Source organism: Eleutherodactylus coqui, unplaced genomic scaffold (genome assembly GCF_035609145.1).
Source record: "Eleutherodactylus coqui strain aEleCoq1 unplaced genomic scaffold, aEleCoq1.hap1 HAP1_SCAFFOLD_304, whole genome shotgun sequence".
In the NCBI taxonomy this organism is placed as follows: Eukaryota; Metazoa; Chordata; class Amphibia; order Anura; family Eleutherodactylidae; genus Eleutherodactylus; species Eleutherodactylus coqui.
Window position 1 is genome coordinate 7688 of NW_027102097.1, and position 17313 is coordinate 25000.

Consider the following 17313-nt stretch of genomic DNA (forward strand, 5'->3'; position numbering starts at 1 on the left):
CGGGGGCTCTGCTCGGCCCGGAGAGTGGGGTGCGGGGCGCCGTCGCCTCGCTGGAACCAGGGGTGTCGTGCCATTCGCGCGCGCGCGCCTAGCCGCCGCCAGAACAGGCCGGAAAGGATGAGCTTCATACGGATCTAAGCCGTTGCCCAAACTACCTCTGGCCCCTGTGACCGACACAGCCGTGGCACGCGCTTTCCTACGACACTCGACCGCCGGGCTCCCTCGGCCTGGGAGGCACTCTCAGGGGTGGGGGGCACCGCAGCCCCCCCAAGGTGGCTTCGTACACCTCTTGAACGTGGCGCCCGGCCGCTCGGAGAGCGGGGTCTACCCGGGCGGACAGCCTGTTGGCCCCGCGGCCTGGACAGGCGGAGTGGGGACAAGCCAAGGTTACCGGCGGGCGGGATCGACCGGGTAGCCGCCGTGGGGAACACAAGTTGGACGCCTCGCGCCGTCGCGGACCACCGTCCTCCGTCTCTCTCCCTCTCTCGGAAGGGAGGCCGCCCGAGGCGCACGGGCCTCGGACGGCCAGGGGTGGAAGGGCTCCACCCCGAGGTGGCTTCGTACACCTCTTGAACGTGGCCGCCCGGCCGCTCGGTGAGAGCGGGGTCTACCCGGGCAGACAGCCCGTCGGCCCCGCGGCCTGGACAGGCGGAACGGGGGCAAGCCAAGGCTACCGGCGGGCGGGATCGACCGGGTAGCCGCCGTGGGGAACACAACACGGACGCCTCGCGCCGTCGCGGACCACCGTCCTCCGTCTCTCTCTCTCCCTCTCTCGGAAGGGAGGCCGCCCGAGGCGCACGGGCCTCGGACGGCCGGGGGTGGAAGGGATCCACCCCCCGCGGGAAGGGGACGCGCGCCGGCGCCCGGACGCGGGAGCGTTGACCCGGGGGTCTTTACTCCGCCGAGGGGTAGCCCGGAGAAGGAGCGAGACCGGCCGGCGGGGGTGGAACACCCCCTCATGCCTCGCTCCTTCTGGGGATAAAGCGCGTCGTCCGCAGGCCGCCGTCCCCTATCCCCGCCCTGGACCGCCCGCATCGGCCGGAGCCCGAGGGGACAGGCGGGGGTCCTTCGCTTTCGGGAAAACCTTCACCAAACGTGGGGCCCGTGCCCCGCTCTCGGCCGCCCTGAGGCGGGAGAGCCCGGATCGTTCTCTCTCTCGGCGTCGGCCCCACCGACGCCGTCGCACGGTGGCCTGGGAAAGGGCTGCACCCCCTGCGCCACGCTTCTCCCCCGGAGTACTCCCCCCGCAGGGGGCTCCGCGGGGTGTCCCGACGCGCAGAGTCGCTCGCCTTCTTCCGCGGGGGACGGGAGGGACGCCCACGCGCGTCCCTTCCCCATCCTCGAGAGCCGTACGCGCCGAGGGTGAACCCGCTCGCCGGGGCGCCGGGGAGCAGGGCCCTTGTGGTCCTTCCCCGGACATGGGCGCGGCGAGGGTCCCCCGGCCGCGACGGCTCTCCCGTTGACCCACTCTCTCGCCTTGGGTGGTGGTGATGGAGGCGGCTGCCTACGCCTCAGCCCGGCATCTCGGAGGGGGGTCGCCCGGGCAGCCAGCCAGCCAGCCTGTTGGCCCCGCGGCCTGCACAGGCGGAGTGGGGACACTTGCGCTCTATGACTCTGCTCCCAGGGAGGTGGCAGAGGGGCGGCCGCGGTGCTTTGACTTTGAGCGGTCCCCACTCCAGCACTCTGAGAAATAGTCACTTTGTCAAAGACCGCACACCGCTCGTTCCCTTATATGCAAAAAAGGTGTTCGTCCTGACGTTTTGCGAGCCCTTATTTTACCGTCGTCGGCGCTATCAGGGGAAACAGGCCCGCTCCTTCCGCCTTCATGGAACCGTAGCTCGGCCCCGAGGGCCCAGGATTACCCTCATACCGGTTCTCACGACATGCGTCGACACTCGGCTCAGCCCCGGCAGCCGCAGCTCCCGCCGGCCCGGCCAGCCGGGTCCGCACCCCTGGCCGGCGCCTGGAGCGTCTGGACTTTGTCGTTTTCTCTCCAAGACTCGTCTCTGCCAACTGCCGTGGACTTCGGCGGGGGCTGCCGCGGGCTGTGCCCGGCCTCTTGGGGGTCCCGCCTGCCCGCGCAGGCAGCTAGGACAGGGTTATCAGCGCTCTCAGGGGGGGCCTCCGCAGACCCCCCACAGGTGGCTCCGTACACCTCTTGAACGTGGCGCCCGGCCGCTCGGAGAGCGGGGTCTTCCCGGGCAAGCCGCCTGTGGGCCCCACGGCCTGGACAGGCGGAGCGGAGACAAGCCCAGGCTACCGGCAGGATCGACCGGCTGGCAGCCGTGGTGGAACAACGGGGACGCCTCGCGCCGCCGCGGGCCGCCGTCCTCCGTCTCTCTCCCACTCTCGGAGGCAGGCCGCCCGAGGCCAACGGGCCTCGGACGGCGTGGGGTGGAAGGGCTCCACCCCAGGGGAAGAAAACACGCCCGCGCTCGTTTGCACAGTCTGCCCCGGCCCGGCATCTCGGAGGGGGGGGGTCGCCCGGGCAGCCAGCCAGCCAGCCTGTTGGCCCCGTGGCCTGCACAGGCGGAGTGGGGACCCTCGCGCTCGATGACTCTGCTCCCAGGGAGGTGGCAGAGGGGCGGACGCGGTGCTTTGACTTTGAGCGGTCCCCACTCCCTTCTCAGCACATTGAGAAATAGTCACTTTGTCAAAGACCGCACACCGCTCGTTCCCTTATATGCAAAAAAGGTGTTCGTCCTGACGTTTTGCGAGGCCTTATTTTACCGCCGTCGGCGCTATCAGGGGAAGCGGGCCCGCTCCTTCCGCCTTCCTGGAACCGTGCCTCGGCCCCGAGGGCCCAGGATTACCCTCATACCGGTTCTCACGACATGCATCGACACTCGGCTCAGCCCCGGCAGCCGCAGCTCCCGCCGGCCCGACCAGCCGGGTCCGTCCCCCTGGCCGGCGCCCGGAGCGTCTGGACTTTGTCGTTTTTTCATCCAACACTCTCCTCTGGCAAATGCCATGGACTTCAGCGGGGGCTGCCGCGGGCTGTTCCCCGCCTCCTGGGTGTCCTGCCCTGCAACACCGGAGGCTCAGGCAGGGTCTTGAGCTACTGCTGGTAGGTGCACCTCGGGGGCCCTCCGCAGCCGCCCCGGGCCACCCCTGCAGCCAGCACACCGCTGCCAACAGCCCGCTCCCCATCACCAGCCAGCCCCTCTGCATACATCTGCTGGGGGTGCATTTTTGACTTCCCCCGCTTTGGCCTATGGGGAAAAGCCAGGGGGGAAACCTCCAGAGTCAGGCCGACCTCCTGGAACTCTAGCCCGGCCTGGAGCTACCGGTTTGTCCCCTTCCCGGTTCTCAGGACGTGCATCGCCACTCGGCTCAGCCCCAGCCGCCGCAGCTCCCGCCGGCCCGGCCAGCCGGGTCCGTCCCCCTGGCCGGCGCCTGGAGGCGTTTGGACTTTGTCATTTTTTTTCAAAGACTCATCTCTGCCAACTGCCCCGGGCTTCAGCAGTGGCTGCCGCGGGCTGTGCACGGCCTCCTGGTGGGGTCCCGCCTGCCCGCGCAGGCATCTAGGACAGGGTTCTCAGCAAGGGCTTGGAGGCGCTCTCAGGGGGGCCTCCGCAGGCCCCCAAGGTGGCTTCGTACACCTCTCGAACGTGGCGCCCGGCCGCTCGGAGAGCGGGGTCTGCCCGGGCAGCCAGCCAGCCTGTCGGCCCCGCGGCCTGCACAGGCGGAGTGGGGACACTCGCGCTCGATGACTCTGCTCCCAGGGAGGTGGCAGAGGGGCGGCCGCGGCGCTTTGACTTTGAGCGGTCCCCACTCCCTTCTCAGCACTCTGAGAAATAGTCACTTTGTCAAAGACGGCACACCGCTCGTTCCCTTATATGCAAAAAAGGTGTTCGTCCTGACGTTTTGCGAGGCCTTAATTTACCGCCGTCGGCGCTATCAGGGCAAACAGGCCCGCTCCTTCCGCCTTCCTGGAACCGTGCCTCGGCCCGGAGGGCCCAGGATTACCCTCATACCGGTTCTCACGACATGCATCGATACTCGGCTCAGCCCCGGCAGCCGCAGCTCCCGCCGGCCCGGCCAGCCGGGTCCGCCCCCCTGGCCGGCACGCCTGGAGCGTTTGGACTTTGTCATTTTTCTCAAAGACTCATCTCTGCCAACTGCCGTGGGATTCAGCAGGGGCTGCCACGGGCTGTTCCCCGCCTCCTGGGTTTCCTGCCCTGCAACACCAGAGGGTCAGGGGGGGTCTTGAGCAACTACTGGTAGGTGCAGCACCTCGGGGGCCCTCTGCAGCCAGCACACGGCTGCCAACAGCCCGCTCCCCATCACCCGCCAGCCCCTCTGCATACATCTGCCGGGGGTGCTTTTTTGACTTCCCCCATGTTGGCCTATGGGGAAAAGCCAGGGGGAAAACCTCCAGAGTCAGGCCGACCTCCTGGAACCCTAGCCCGGCCTGGAGCTACTGGTTTGCCCCCTTCCCGGTTCTCAGGACATGCCTTGACACTCGGCTCAGCCCCGGCAGCCGCAGCCCCCGCCGGCCCGGCCAGCCGGGTCCGCCACCCTGCCCGGCGCCTGGAGCGTTTGGACTTTGTCGTTTTTTCTCAAAGACTCATCTCTGCCAACTGCCAAGGACTACAGCAGGGGCTGCCACCTGCTGTTCCCCGCCAATGGGTGTCCTGCCCTGCAACACCGGAGGCTCGGGCAGGGTCTTGAGCAACTGCTGGTAGGTGCTCTCAGGGGGCCCCGCCACACCCCCCAGGCCCACCTCCAGGGCCTCCCTCCCGGCCCCTGGAGCTGCCAGCACCCCCTCGCCCTCAACACTCTCTCCCCGTTGGGACTTTGAAACTTTTCTGACCGTGCAAGCTTCGTCAAACGGCAAGGGGGCAAGCGGCGGGCTCTGCCCGGCCTCCTGGGGTCCTGCCCGGGGACATCGGAGGCTCAGCCTGGGTTTTCAGCCACCACGGGCAGGTGCACTCAGGGGGCCCTCCGCAGCCGCCCATGCACACCTCTGCAGCCAGCACACCGCTGCCAACAGCCCGCTCCCCATCACCAGCCAGCCCCTCTGCATACATCTGCCGGGGGTGCTTTTTTGACTTCCCCCATTTTGGCCAATGGGGAAAAGCCAAGGGGAAAACCTCCAGAGTCAGGCCGACCTCCTGGAACTCGAGCTCGGCCTGGAGCCACCGGTTTGTCCCCTTCCCGGTTCTCAGGACCTGCACTGACACTCGGCTCAGCAACGGCAGCTGCAGCCCCCGCCGGCCCGGCCAGCCGGGTCCGCCCCCCCTGGCCGGCGCCTGGAGCGTTTGGACTTTGTCATTTTCATGACTTGTCTCCTCAGACATTGTCCGACTGCAAGGGGGGCGGCCGCGGTCCGTGCCCAGCCTCCAGGGGTTGCCCCCGGCCCCTGGAGCAGCCAGCACCCCCTCGCCGTCACCACTCTCTCCCCATTGGGACTTTGAAACTTTTCTGACCGTGCAAGCTTCGTCAAACGGCAAGGGGGCAGCCGGCGTTCTGTGCCCGGCCTCCTGGGGTCCTGCCCGGGCACATCGGAGGCTCAGCCTGGGTTTTCAGCCACCACGGGCAGGTGCACTCAGGGGGCCCTCCGCAGCCGCCCATGCACACCTCTGCAGCCAGCACACTGCTGCCAACAGACCGCTCCCCATCACCAGCCAGCCCCTCTGCATACATCTGCTGGGGGTGCTTTTTTGACTTCCCCCATTTTGGCCAATGGGAAAATGCCAGGGGGAAAACCTCCAGAGTCAGGCCGACCTCCTGGAACTGCCGCCCGGCCTGGAGCCTCCGGTTTGTCCCCTTCCCGGTTCTCAGGACATGCATCGCCACTCGGCTCAGCCCCAGCCGCCGCAGCTCCCGCCGGCCCGGCCAGCCGGGTCCGTCCCCCTGGCCGGCGCCTGGAGGCGTTTGGACTTTGTCATTTTTTTTCAAAGACTCATCTCTGCCAACTGCCCTGGGCTTCAGCAGTGGCTGCCGCGGGCTGTGCACGGCCTCCTGGTGGGGTCCCGCCTGCCCGCGCAGGCATCTAGGACAGGGTTCTCAGCAAGGGCTTGGAGGCGCTCTCAGGGGGGCCTCCGCAGGCCCCCAAGGTGGCTTCGCACACCTCTCGAAACGTGGCGCCCGGCCGCTCGGAGAGCGGGGTCTCCCCGGGCAGCCAGCCAGCCTGTCGGCCCCGCGGCCTGGACAGGCGGAGTGGGGACACTCGCGCTCGACGACTCTGCTCCCGGGGAGGTGGCAGAGGGGCGGCCGCGGAGCTTTGACTTTGAGCGGTCCCCACTCCAGCACTCTGAGAAATAGTCACTTTGTCAAAGACGGCACACCGCTCGTTCCCTTATATGCAAAAAAGGTGTTCGTCCTGACGTTTTGCGAGGCCTTAATTTACCGCCGTCGGCGCTATCAGGGGAAACGGGCCCGCTCCTTCCGCCCTCCTGGAACCGTGCCTCGGCCCGGAGCGACCAGGATCACCCTCATACCGGTTCTCACGACATACATCGACACTCGGCTCAGCCCCGGCAGCCGCAGCTCCCACCGGCCCAGCCAGCCGGCTCCGCCACCCTGCCCGGCACGCCTGGAGCGTTTGGACTTTGTCATTTTCATGACTTGTCTCCTCAAACTTTGCTCGACCGCAAGGGGGGCTGCCGCAGTCCGTGCCCAGCCTCCAGGGGTTGCCCCCGGCCCCTGGAGCTGCCAGCACCCCCTCGCCCTCAACACTCTCTCCCCGTTGGGACTTTGAAACTTTTTCTGACCGTGCAAGCTTCGTCAAACGGCAAGGGGGCAGGCTGCGGTCTGTGCCCGGCCTCCTGGGGTCCTGCCCGGGGACATCGGAGGCTCAGCCAGGGTGTTGAGCCACCGCTGGCAGGTGCACTCAGGGGGCCCTCCGCAGCCGCCCATGCACACCTCTTCAGCCAGCACACTGCTGCCAAACACCCGCTCCCCATCACCCCCCAGCCCCTCTGCATACATCTGCTGGGGGTGCTTTTTTGACTTCCCCCATTTTGGCCTATGGGGAAAAGCCAGGGGGAAAACCTCCAGAGTCAGGCCGACCTTCTGGAACTCGAGCTCGGCCTGGAGCCGCCGGTTTGTCCCCTTCCCGGTTCTCAGGACCTGCATTGACACTCGGCTCAGCCCCGGCAGCCGCAGCCCCTGCCGTCCCAGCCAGCCGGGTCCGCCCCCCTGGCCGGCGCCTGGAGCGTTTGGACTTTGTCATTTTCATGGCTTGTCTCCTCAAACTTTGTCCGACTGCAAGGGGGGCTGCCGCAGTCCGTGCCCAGCCTCCAGGGGTTGCCCCCGGCCCCTGGAGCTGCCAGCACCCCCTCGCCCTCAACACTCTCTCCCCGTTGGGACTTTGAAACTTTTTCTGACCGTGCAAGCTCCGTCAAACGGCAAGGGGGCAAGCGGCGGGCTCTGCCCGGCCTCCTGGGGTCCTGCCCGGGGACATCGGAGGCTCAGCCAGGGTGTTGAGCCACCGCTGGCAGGTGCACTCAGGGGGCCCTCCGCAGCCGCCCATGCCCACCCCTGCAGCCAGCACACGGCTGCCAACAGCCCGCTCTCCATCACCCCCCAGCCCCTCTGCATACATCTGCTGGGGGTGCTTTTTTGACTTCCCCCATTGTGGCCAATGGGACAATGCCAAGGGGAAAACCTCCAGAGTCCTGCCGACCTCCTGGAACTCCAACCCGGCCTGGAGCCACCGGTTTGTCCGCTTCCCGGTTCTCAGGACCTGCATCGACACTCGGCTCAACCCCGGCAGCCGCAGCTCCCGCCGGCCCGGCCAGCCAGGTCCGCCCCCCTGGCCGGCACGCCTGGAGCGTTTGGACTTTGTCATTTTTTTCTCCAAGACTCGCCTCTGGCACATGCCGTGGACTTCAGCGGGGGCTGCTCCCCGCCTCCTGGGTGTCCTGCCCGGGGAACTTCGGAGGCTCAGCCTGGGTCTTGGGCCCCTACTTGTAGGTGCACTTTGGGGGCCCTCCGCAGCCGCCCAGGCCCACCCCTGCAGCCGCCACACAGCTGCCAACAGCCCGCTCTCCATCACCCCCCAGCCCATTGCACACATCTGCCGGGGGTGCTTTTTTGACTTCCCCCATTTTGGCCTAAGGGGAAAGGCCGGGGGGAAAACCTCCAGAGTCAGGCCGACCTCCTGGAACTCCAACCCGGCCTGGAGCCACCGGTTTGTCCCCTTCCCGGTTCTCAGGACATGCATTGACACTCGGCTCAACCCTGGCAGCCGCAGCTCCCGCCGGCCCGGCCAGCCGGGTCCGCACCCCTGGCCGGCTCGCCTGGAGCGTTTGGACTTTGTCATTTTCATGACTTGTCTCCTCAAACTTTGTTCGACCGCAAGGGGGTGTGCCGCGGTCCGTGCCCAGCCTCCAGGGGTTGCCCCCGGCCCCTGGAGCAGCCGGCACCCCCTCGCCCTCAACACTCTCTCCCCGTCGGGACTTTGAAACTTTTTTCTGACCGTGCAAGCTTCGTCAAAAGGCAAGGGGGCAGGCTGCGGTCTGTGCCCGGCCTCCTGGGGTCCTGCCCGGGGACATCGGAGGCTCAGCCAGGGTGTTGAGCCACCGCTGGCAGGTGCACTCAGGGGGCCCTCCGCAGCCGCCCAGGTCCACCCCTGCAGCCAGCACACGGCTGCCAACAGCCCGCTCTCCATCACCCCCCAGCCCCTCTGCATACATCTGCTGGGGGTGCTTTTTTGACTTCCCCCATTTTGGCCTATGGGGAAAAGCCAGGGGGAAAACCTCCAGAGTCAGGCCGACCTTCTGGAACTCGAGCTCGGCCTGGAGCCGCCGGTTTGTCCCCTTCCCGGTTCTCAGGACCTGCATTGACACTCGGCTCAGCCCCGGCAGCCGCAGCCCCCGCCGGCCCGGCCAGCCGGGTCCGCCACCCTGCCCGGCGCCTGGAGCGTTTGGACTTTGTCGTTTTTTCTCCAAGACTCGCCTCTGGCACATGCCATGGACCTCAGCGGGGGCTGCTCCCCGCCTCCTGGGTGTCCTGCCCGGGCACATCGGAGGCTCAGCCTGGGTCTTGGGCCCCTTCTGGTAGGTGCACTTTGGGGGCCCTCCGCAGCCGCCCAGGCCCACCTCCTGCAGCCACCACACAGCTGCCAACTGCCCGCTCTCCGTCACCCGCCAGCCCCTCTGCATACATCTGCTGGGGGTGCTTTTTTGACTTCCCCCATTGTGGCCAATGGGAAAATGCCAAGGGGAAAACCTCCAGAGTCCTGCCGACCTCCTGGAACTCCAACCCGGCCTGGAGCCACCGGTTTGTCCCCTTCCCGGTTCTCAGGACCTGCATTGACACTCGGCTCAGCCCCGGCCGCCGCAGCTCCCGCCAGCCCGGCCAGCCGGGTCCGCACCCCAGCCCGGCGCCTGGAGCGTTTGGACTTTGTCATTTTCATGACTTGTCTCCTCAAACTTTGTTCGACTGCAAGGGGGGCTGCCGCAGTCCGTGCCCAGCCTCCAGGGGTTGCCCCCGGCCCCTGGAGCAGCCAGCACCTCCTCGCCGTCAACACTCTCCCCCCGTGGGGACTTTGAAACTTTTCTGACCGTGCAAGCTTCGTCAAACGGCAAGGGGGCAAGCGGCGGGCTCTGCCCGGCCTCCTGGGGTCCTGCCCGGGCACATCGGAGGCTCAGCGGGGGTTTTCAGCCACCACTGGTAGGTGCGCTTTGGGGGCCCTCCGCAGCCGCCCCGGGCCACCCCTGCAGCCAGCACACTGCTGCCAACAGCCCGCCGCTCTCCCACACCAGCCAGCCCCGTCTGCACACATCTGCCGGGGGTGCTTTTTTGAGAAACACTGTCACTTTGTCAAAGACCGCACACCGCTCGTTCCCTTATACCCCGACAAGGTGTTCGTGCTGACGTTTTGCGAGGCCTTATTTTACCGCCGTCGGCGCTATCAGGGGAAGCGGGCCCGCTCCTTCCGCCCTCCTGGAACCGTGCCTCGGCCCGGAGCGGCCAGGTTTACCCTCATACCGGTTCTCGTGACCTGCATTGACACTCGGCTCTTCCCCGGCCGCCGCAGCTCCCGCCGGTCCGACCAGCTGGGTCCGCCCCCCTGGACGGCACGCCTGGAGCGTTTGGACTTTGTCATTTTCATGACTCGTCTCCTCAAACTTTGTTCGACCGCAAGGGGGGCTGCCGCAGTCCGGGCCCAGCCTCCAGCGGTTGCCCCCGGCCGCTGGAGCTGCCAGCACCCCCTCGCCGTCAACACTCTCTCCCCGTTGGGACTTTGAAACTTTTCTGACCGTGCAAGCTTCGTCAAACGGCAATGGGGGGCAACCGGCGTTCTGTGCCCGGCCTCCTGGGGTCCTGCCCGGGCACATCGGAGGCTCAGCCTGGGTTTTCAGCCACCACGGGCAGGTGCACTCAGGGGGCCCACCGCAGCCGCCCAGGCCCACCCCTGCAGCCACCACGCAGCTGCCAACAGCCCGCTCTCCGTCACCCCCCAGCCCCTTCTGCATACATCTGCCGGGGGTGCTTTTTTGACTTCCCCCCTTTTGGCCTATGGGGAAAAGCCAGGGGGAAAACCTCCAGAGTCAGGCCGACCTTCTGGAACTCCAGCTCGGACTGGAGCCACCGGTTTGTCCCCTTCCCGGTTCTCAGGAGATGCATCGACACTCGGCTCAGCCCCGGCAGCCGCAGCACCCGCCGGCCAGGCCAGCCACGTCCGCCCCCCTGGCCGGCGCCTGGAGCGTTTGGACTTTGTCGTTTTTTTTCCCCCAAGACTCGCCTCTGCCAACTGCCAAGGACTTCAGCAGGGGCTGCCACGGCTGTTCCCCGCCTCCTGGGGTTCATGCCCGGGCACACCGGAGGCTCAGGCAGGGTCTTGAGCAACTGCTGTTGGGTGCTCTCAGGGGGCCCCTCCACAACCCCAGCCCGACCTCCAGGGGCTCCAGCCCGGCCCCAGGGGCAGCCAGCACCCCTTCGCCGTCAACACTCTCCCCCCGTTGGGACTTTGAAACTTTTCTGACCGTGCGAGCTTCATCGGACGGGAAGGGGGCGACCTGCGGGCTCTGCCCGGCCTCCCGGGGTCCCTGCCCGGCCCCGTGGGAGGGACAGGCAGGGTTTCTCACCTACTACCCGTAGGCACTCTCAGGGGGCCCTCCGCGCCCTCGGGCCGCCCTCCCCGGGCTTCCCCCGGGTCCGCGGAGCAGCCCGCCACCCCTCGCCGGCACCGTCTCTCGCCCCCGTTGGGACTTTGAAACTTTTCCCCCCGTGCAAACCTCACCGGGGGGCAGAGGGAGAGACCTGCGGGCCGTGCCCGGCCTCCCGGGACTCCCTCCGGGCAGCGCGGGCGGCTCGGACGGGGTTTTCAGCGAGTGCTGGGGGGGGGTGTCTTCGGGGGCCCCCCGCGGGCCCCCCGGGGCACCTGCGCGGGGTGGCCCCTGCTGCCAGGCACCCACTCCCTATCGACCATCCAGCCCCCCTACATACATCTGGCGGGGGTGCTTTTTTGAGTTCCCCCATTTTGGCAACTTGGCACATCCTATGGGGAAACCGGCAAAATCATGCCGACCTCCTGGAACTCCGGCTCGGCCTGGAGCCGCCGGTTTGTCCCCTTCCCGGTTCTCAGGCATTTTCGGACTTTGTCATTTTTTCAGCCCTCTCTGTCAATGCGGCCAGCGGGAGCTGCCGCGGTCTGTGCCCAGGCACCAGGCTCTCCAAACGGACGCCGGCGGAGGGTCAGGGGGTGTCTCGGCCAGATACTGAAAAACACTCAGGGGGTGCCCAGGCACCAGGCGCTCCAAACGGACACCGTCGGAGGGTCAGGGGGTGTCTCGGCCAGATACTGAAAAACACTCAGGGGCGCACGGGGGCTGCACAGGGCCACCCCAGGCGGCTCCCCCGGGCACCCGGGCGGCCACATTGGCGGCTGGGACCCCCTATTCAGCAAACGCCAGGGGGCGCTCAGGGACACCCGGGGGCTGCTCCACTCGCCCCAGGCCGGCCTCCCTGAGGCGGGCACATTAGCGGCTGAGACCCCCTCTCGACCAAAGACCGGGGGGCGCTCAGGGACACACGGGGGCTGCTCCACTCGCCCCAGGCCGGCCTCCCTGGGGCGGGCACATTAGCGGCTGAGACCCCCTCTCCACCAAAGACCGGGGGGCGCTCAGGGACACACGGGGGCTGCTCCACTCGCCCCAGGCCGGCCTCCCTGGGGCGGGCACATTAGCGGCTGAGACCCCCTCTCCACCAAAGACCGGGGGGCGCTCAGGGACACACGGGGGCTGCTCCACTCGCCCCAGGCCGGCCTCCCTAGGTACCCGGGCGGGCACACTAGCGGCTGAGACCCCCTCTCGACCAAAGACCGGGGGACGCTCAGGGACACACGGGGGCTGCTCCACTCGCCCCAGGCCGGCCTCCCTGGGGCGGGCACATTAGCGGCTGAGACCCCCTCTCCACCAAAGACCGGGGGGCACTCGGGGACACACGGGGGCTGCTCCACTCGCCCCAGGCCGGACTCCCTGAGGCGGGCACATTAGCGGCTGAGACCCCCTCTCCACCAAAGACCGGGGGGCACTCGGGGACACACGGGGGCTGCTCCACTCGCCCCAGGCCGGCCTCCCTAGGTACCCAGGCGGGCACATTAGCGGCTGAGACCCCCTCTTCAGCAAACGCCAGGGGACACTCAGGGACACACGGGGGCTGCTCCACTCGCCCCAGGCCGGCCTCCCTGAGGCGGGCACATTAGCGGCTGAGACCCCCTCTCCACCAGAGACCGGGGGACGCTCAGGGACACACGGGGGCTGCTCCACTCGCCCCAGGCCGGCCTCCCTGGGTACCCAGGCGGGCACATTAGCGGCTGAGACCCCCTCTCGACCCAAAGACCGGGGGACGCTCAGGGACACACGGGGGCTGCTCCACTCGCCCCAGGCCGGCCTCCCTGAGGCGGGCACATTAGCGGCTGAGGCCCCCTCTCCACCAGAGACCGGGGGGCGCTCAGGGACACCCGGGGGCTGCTCCACTCGCCCCAGGCCGGCCTCCCTGAGGCGGGCACATTAGCGGCTGAGACCCCCTCTCCACCAAAGACCGGGGGACGCTCAGGGACACACGGGGGCTGCTCCACTCGCCCCAGGCCGGACTCCCTGAGGCGGGCACATTAGCGGCTGAGACCCCCTCTCGACCAAAGACCGGGGGACGCTCAGGGACACACGGGGGCCGCTCCACTCGCCCCAGGCCGGCCTCCCTGGGTACCCAGGCGGGCACATTAGCGGCTGAGACCCCCTCTCGACCAAAGACCGGGGGACGCTCAGGGACACACGGGGGCTGCTCCACTCGCCCCAGGCCGGCCTCCCTGAGGCGGGCACATTAGCGGCTGAGGCCCCCTCTCCACCAGAGACCGGGGGGCGCTCAGGGACACCCGGGGGCTGCTCCACTCGCCCCAGGCCGGCCTCCCTGAGGCGGGCACATTAGCGGCTGAGACCCCCTCTCCACCAAAGACCGGGGGACGCTCAGGGACACACGGGGGCTGCTCCACTCGCCCCAGGCCGGACTCCCTAGGTACCCGGGCGGGCACATTAGCGGCCGAGACCCCCTCTCCACCAGAGACCGGGGGGGCGCTCGGGGACACACGGGGGCTGCTCCACTCACCCCAGGCCGGACTCCCTGAGGCAGGCACATTAGCGGCTGAGACCCCCTCTCCACCAAAGACCGGGGGGCGCTCGGGGACACACGGGGGCTGCTCCACTCGCCCCAGGCCGGACTCCCTGAGGCGGGCACATTAGCGGCTGAGACCCCCTCTCCACCAAAGACCGGGGGGCGCTCGGGGACACACGGGGGCTGCTCCACTCGCCCCAGGCCGGACTCCCTGAGGCGGGCACATTAGCGGCTGAGACCCCCCTCTCGACCAGAGACCGGGGGGCACTCGGGGACACACGGGGGCTGCTCCACTCGCCCCAGGCCGGCTTCCCTGAGGCGGGCACATCAGCGGCTGAGACCCCCTCTCCACCAAAGACCGGGGGGCGCTCGGGGACACACGGGGGCTGCTCCACTCGCCCCAGGCCGGACTCCCTGAGGCGGGCACATTAGCGGCTGAGACCCCCTCTCCACCAAAGACCGGGGGGCGCTCGGGGACACACGGGGGCTGCTCCACTCGCCCCAGGCCGGACTCCCTGAGGCGGGCACATTAGCGGCTGAGACCCCCCTCTCGACCAGAGACCGGGGGGCACTCGGGGACACACGGGGGCTGCTCCACTCGCCCCAGGCCGGCTTCCCTGAGGCGGGCACATCAGCGGCTGAGACCCCCTCTCCACCAAAGACCGGGGGGGGCGCTCGGGGACACACGGGGGCTGCTCCACTCGCCCCAGGCCGGCCTCTCTAGGTACCCGGGCGGGCACATTAGCGGCTGAGACCCCCTCTTCAGCAAACGCCAGGGGACACTCGGGGACACACGGGGGCTGCTCCGCTCGCCCCAGGCCGGCCTCCCTAGGTACCCGGGCGGGCACATTGGCGGCTGAGACCCCCTCTCGACCAAAGACCGGGGGCCGCTCAGGGACACACGGGGGCCCCTCCACACCCCCAGGCCGACCTCCAGGGCCTCCCTCCCAGGCCCCTGGAGCAGCCAGCGCCCCCTCGCCGTCAACACTCTCTCCCCGTTGGGACTTTGAAACTTTTTCTGACCGTGCAAGCTTCGTCGGACGGCAAGGGGGCAGGCTGCGGTCTGTGCCCGGCCTCCTGGGGTCCTGCCCGGGCACATCGGAGGCTCAGCCTGGGTCTTGAGCAACTAATGGTGGGTGCGCTTTGCGGGCCCCCCGCAGCCGCCACGGACCACCCCTGCAGCCAGCACACCGCTGCCAACAGCCCGCTCTCCGTCACCAGCCAGCCCCGTCTGCGCACATCTGCCAGGGGTGCTTTTTTGAGAAATACTGTCACTTTGTCAGCGACCGCACACCGCTCGTTCCCTTATACCCCGACAAGGTGTTCGTGGTGACGTTTTGCGAGGCCTTATTTTACCGTCGTCGGCGCTATCAGGGGAAACAGGCCCGCTCCTTCCGCCCTCCTGGAGCCGTGGCTCGGCCCGGAGCGACCTGGATTACCCTCATACGGGTTCTCACGACCTGCGTTGACACTCGGCTCTGCCCCAGCCGCCGCAGCTCCCGCCGGCCCGGCCAGCCGGGTCCGCCCCCCTGGACTGCACGCCTGGAGCGTTTGGACTTTGTCATTTTTTTCAAAGACCCATCTCTGCCAACTGCCGTGGGCTTCAGCGGGGGCTGCTCCCCGCCTCCTGGGTGTCCTGCCCGGGCACATCGGAGGCTCAGCCTGGGTCTTCAGCCCCTACTGCTAGGTGCACTCAGGGGGCCCTCCGCAGCCGCCCAGGCCCACCACTGCAGCCAGCACACGGCTGCCAGCAGCCACCACACAGCTGCCAAACACGCGCTCTCCGTCACCCGCCAGCCCCTCTGCATACATCTGCTGGGGGTGCTTTTTTGACTTCCCCCGTTATGGCCTATGGGAAAATGTTAAGGGGAAAACCTCCAGAGTCAGGCCGACCTCCTGGAACTCCAACCCGGCCTGGAGCCACCGGTTTGTCCCCATCCCGGTTCTCAGGACATGCATAGACAGTCGGCTCAGCACCAGCAGCCGCAGCCCCCGTCGGCCCGGCCAGCCCGGTCCGCACCCCTGGCCGGCGCCTGGAGCGTTTGGACTTTGTCATTTTTTTCAAAGACTCATCTCTGCCAACTGCCGTGGGCTTCAGCGGGGGCTGCTCCCCGCCTCCTGGGTGTCCTGCCCGGGCACATCGGAGGGTCAGACTGGGTCTTCAGCCCCTACTGGTAGGTGCACTCAGGGGGCCCTCCGCAGCCGCCCAGGCCCACCCCTGCAGCCAGCACACGGCTGCCAGCAGCCACCACACAGCTGCCAACAGCCCGCTCCCCATCACCCCCCAGCCCCTTCTGCATACATCTGCTGGGGGTGCTTTTTTGACTTCCCCCCCTTTGGCCAATGGGGAAATGCTAAGGGGAAAACCACCAGAGTCAGGCCGACCTCCTGGAACTCCAACCCGGCCTGGAGTCACCGGTTTGTCCCCATACCGGTTCTCAGGACAGTCATAGACACTCGGCTCAGCCCCGGCCGCCGCAGCCCCCGCCGGCCCGGCCAGCCCGGTCCGCACCCCTGGCCAGCGCCTGGAGCGTTTGGACTTTGTCATTTTTTTCAAAGACTCGCCTCTGCCAACTGCCGTGGGCTTCAGCGGGGGCTGCTCCCCGCCTCCTGGGTGTCCTGCCCGTGCACATCGGAGGGTCAGACTGGGTCTTCAGCCCCTACTGGTAGGTGCACTCAGGGGGCCCTCCGCAGCCGCCCAGGCCCACCCCTGCAGCCAGCACACGGCTGCCAGCAGCCACCACACAGCTGCCAACAGCCCGCTCTCCGTCACCCCCCAGCCCCTTATGCATACATCTGCTGGGGGTGCTTTTTTGACTTTCCCCCCTTTGGCCAATGGGGAAATGCTAAGGGGAAAAGCTCCAGAGTCAGGCCGACCTCCTGGAACTCCAACCCGGCCTGGAGCCACCGGTTTGTCCCCTTCCCGGTTCTCACGACATGCATCGACACTCGGCTCAGCCCCGGCAGCCGCAGCCCCCGCCGGCCCGGCCAGCCGGGGTCAACCGCCCTGGCCGGCGCCGGAGCGTTTGGACTTTGTCATTTTTTCTCCAAGACTCGATTCTGGCACATGCCATGGACTTCAGCGGGGGCTGCTCCCCGCCTCCCGGGTGTCCTGCCCGGGCACATCGGAGGCTCAGGCAATGTCTTCAACCACCGCTGGCAGGTGCACTCAGGGGGCCCTCCGCAGCCGCCCAGGCCCACCCCTGCAGCCAGCACACGGCTGCCAGCAGCCACCACGCAGCTGCCAACAGCCCGCTCTCCGTCACCCCCCAGCCCCTTCTGCATACATCTGCTGGGGGTGCTTTTTTGACTTCCCCCCTTTTGGCCTATGGGAAAAAGCTAAGGGGAAAACCTCCAGAGTCAGGCCGACCTCCTGGAACTCCAACCCGGCCTGGAGCCACAGGTTTGTCCCCTTCCCGGTTCTCACGACATGCATCGACACTCGGCTCAGCCCCGGCCGCCGCAGCCCCCGCCGGCCCGGCCAGCCCGGTCCGCACCCCTGGCCAGCGCCTGGAGCGTTTGGACTTTGTCGTTTTTTCTCAAAGACCCGTCTCTGCCAACTGCCGTGGGCTTCAGCGGGGGCTGCTCCCCGCCTCCTGGGTGTCCTGCCCGGGCACATCGGAGGGTCAGCCTGGGTCTTGAGCTACTGCTGGTAGGTGCGCTTTGGGGGCCCTCGGCAGCCGCCCAGGCCCACCCCTGCAGCCAGCACACGGCTGCCAGCAGCCACCACACAGCTGCCAACAGCCC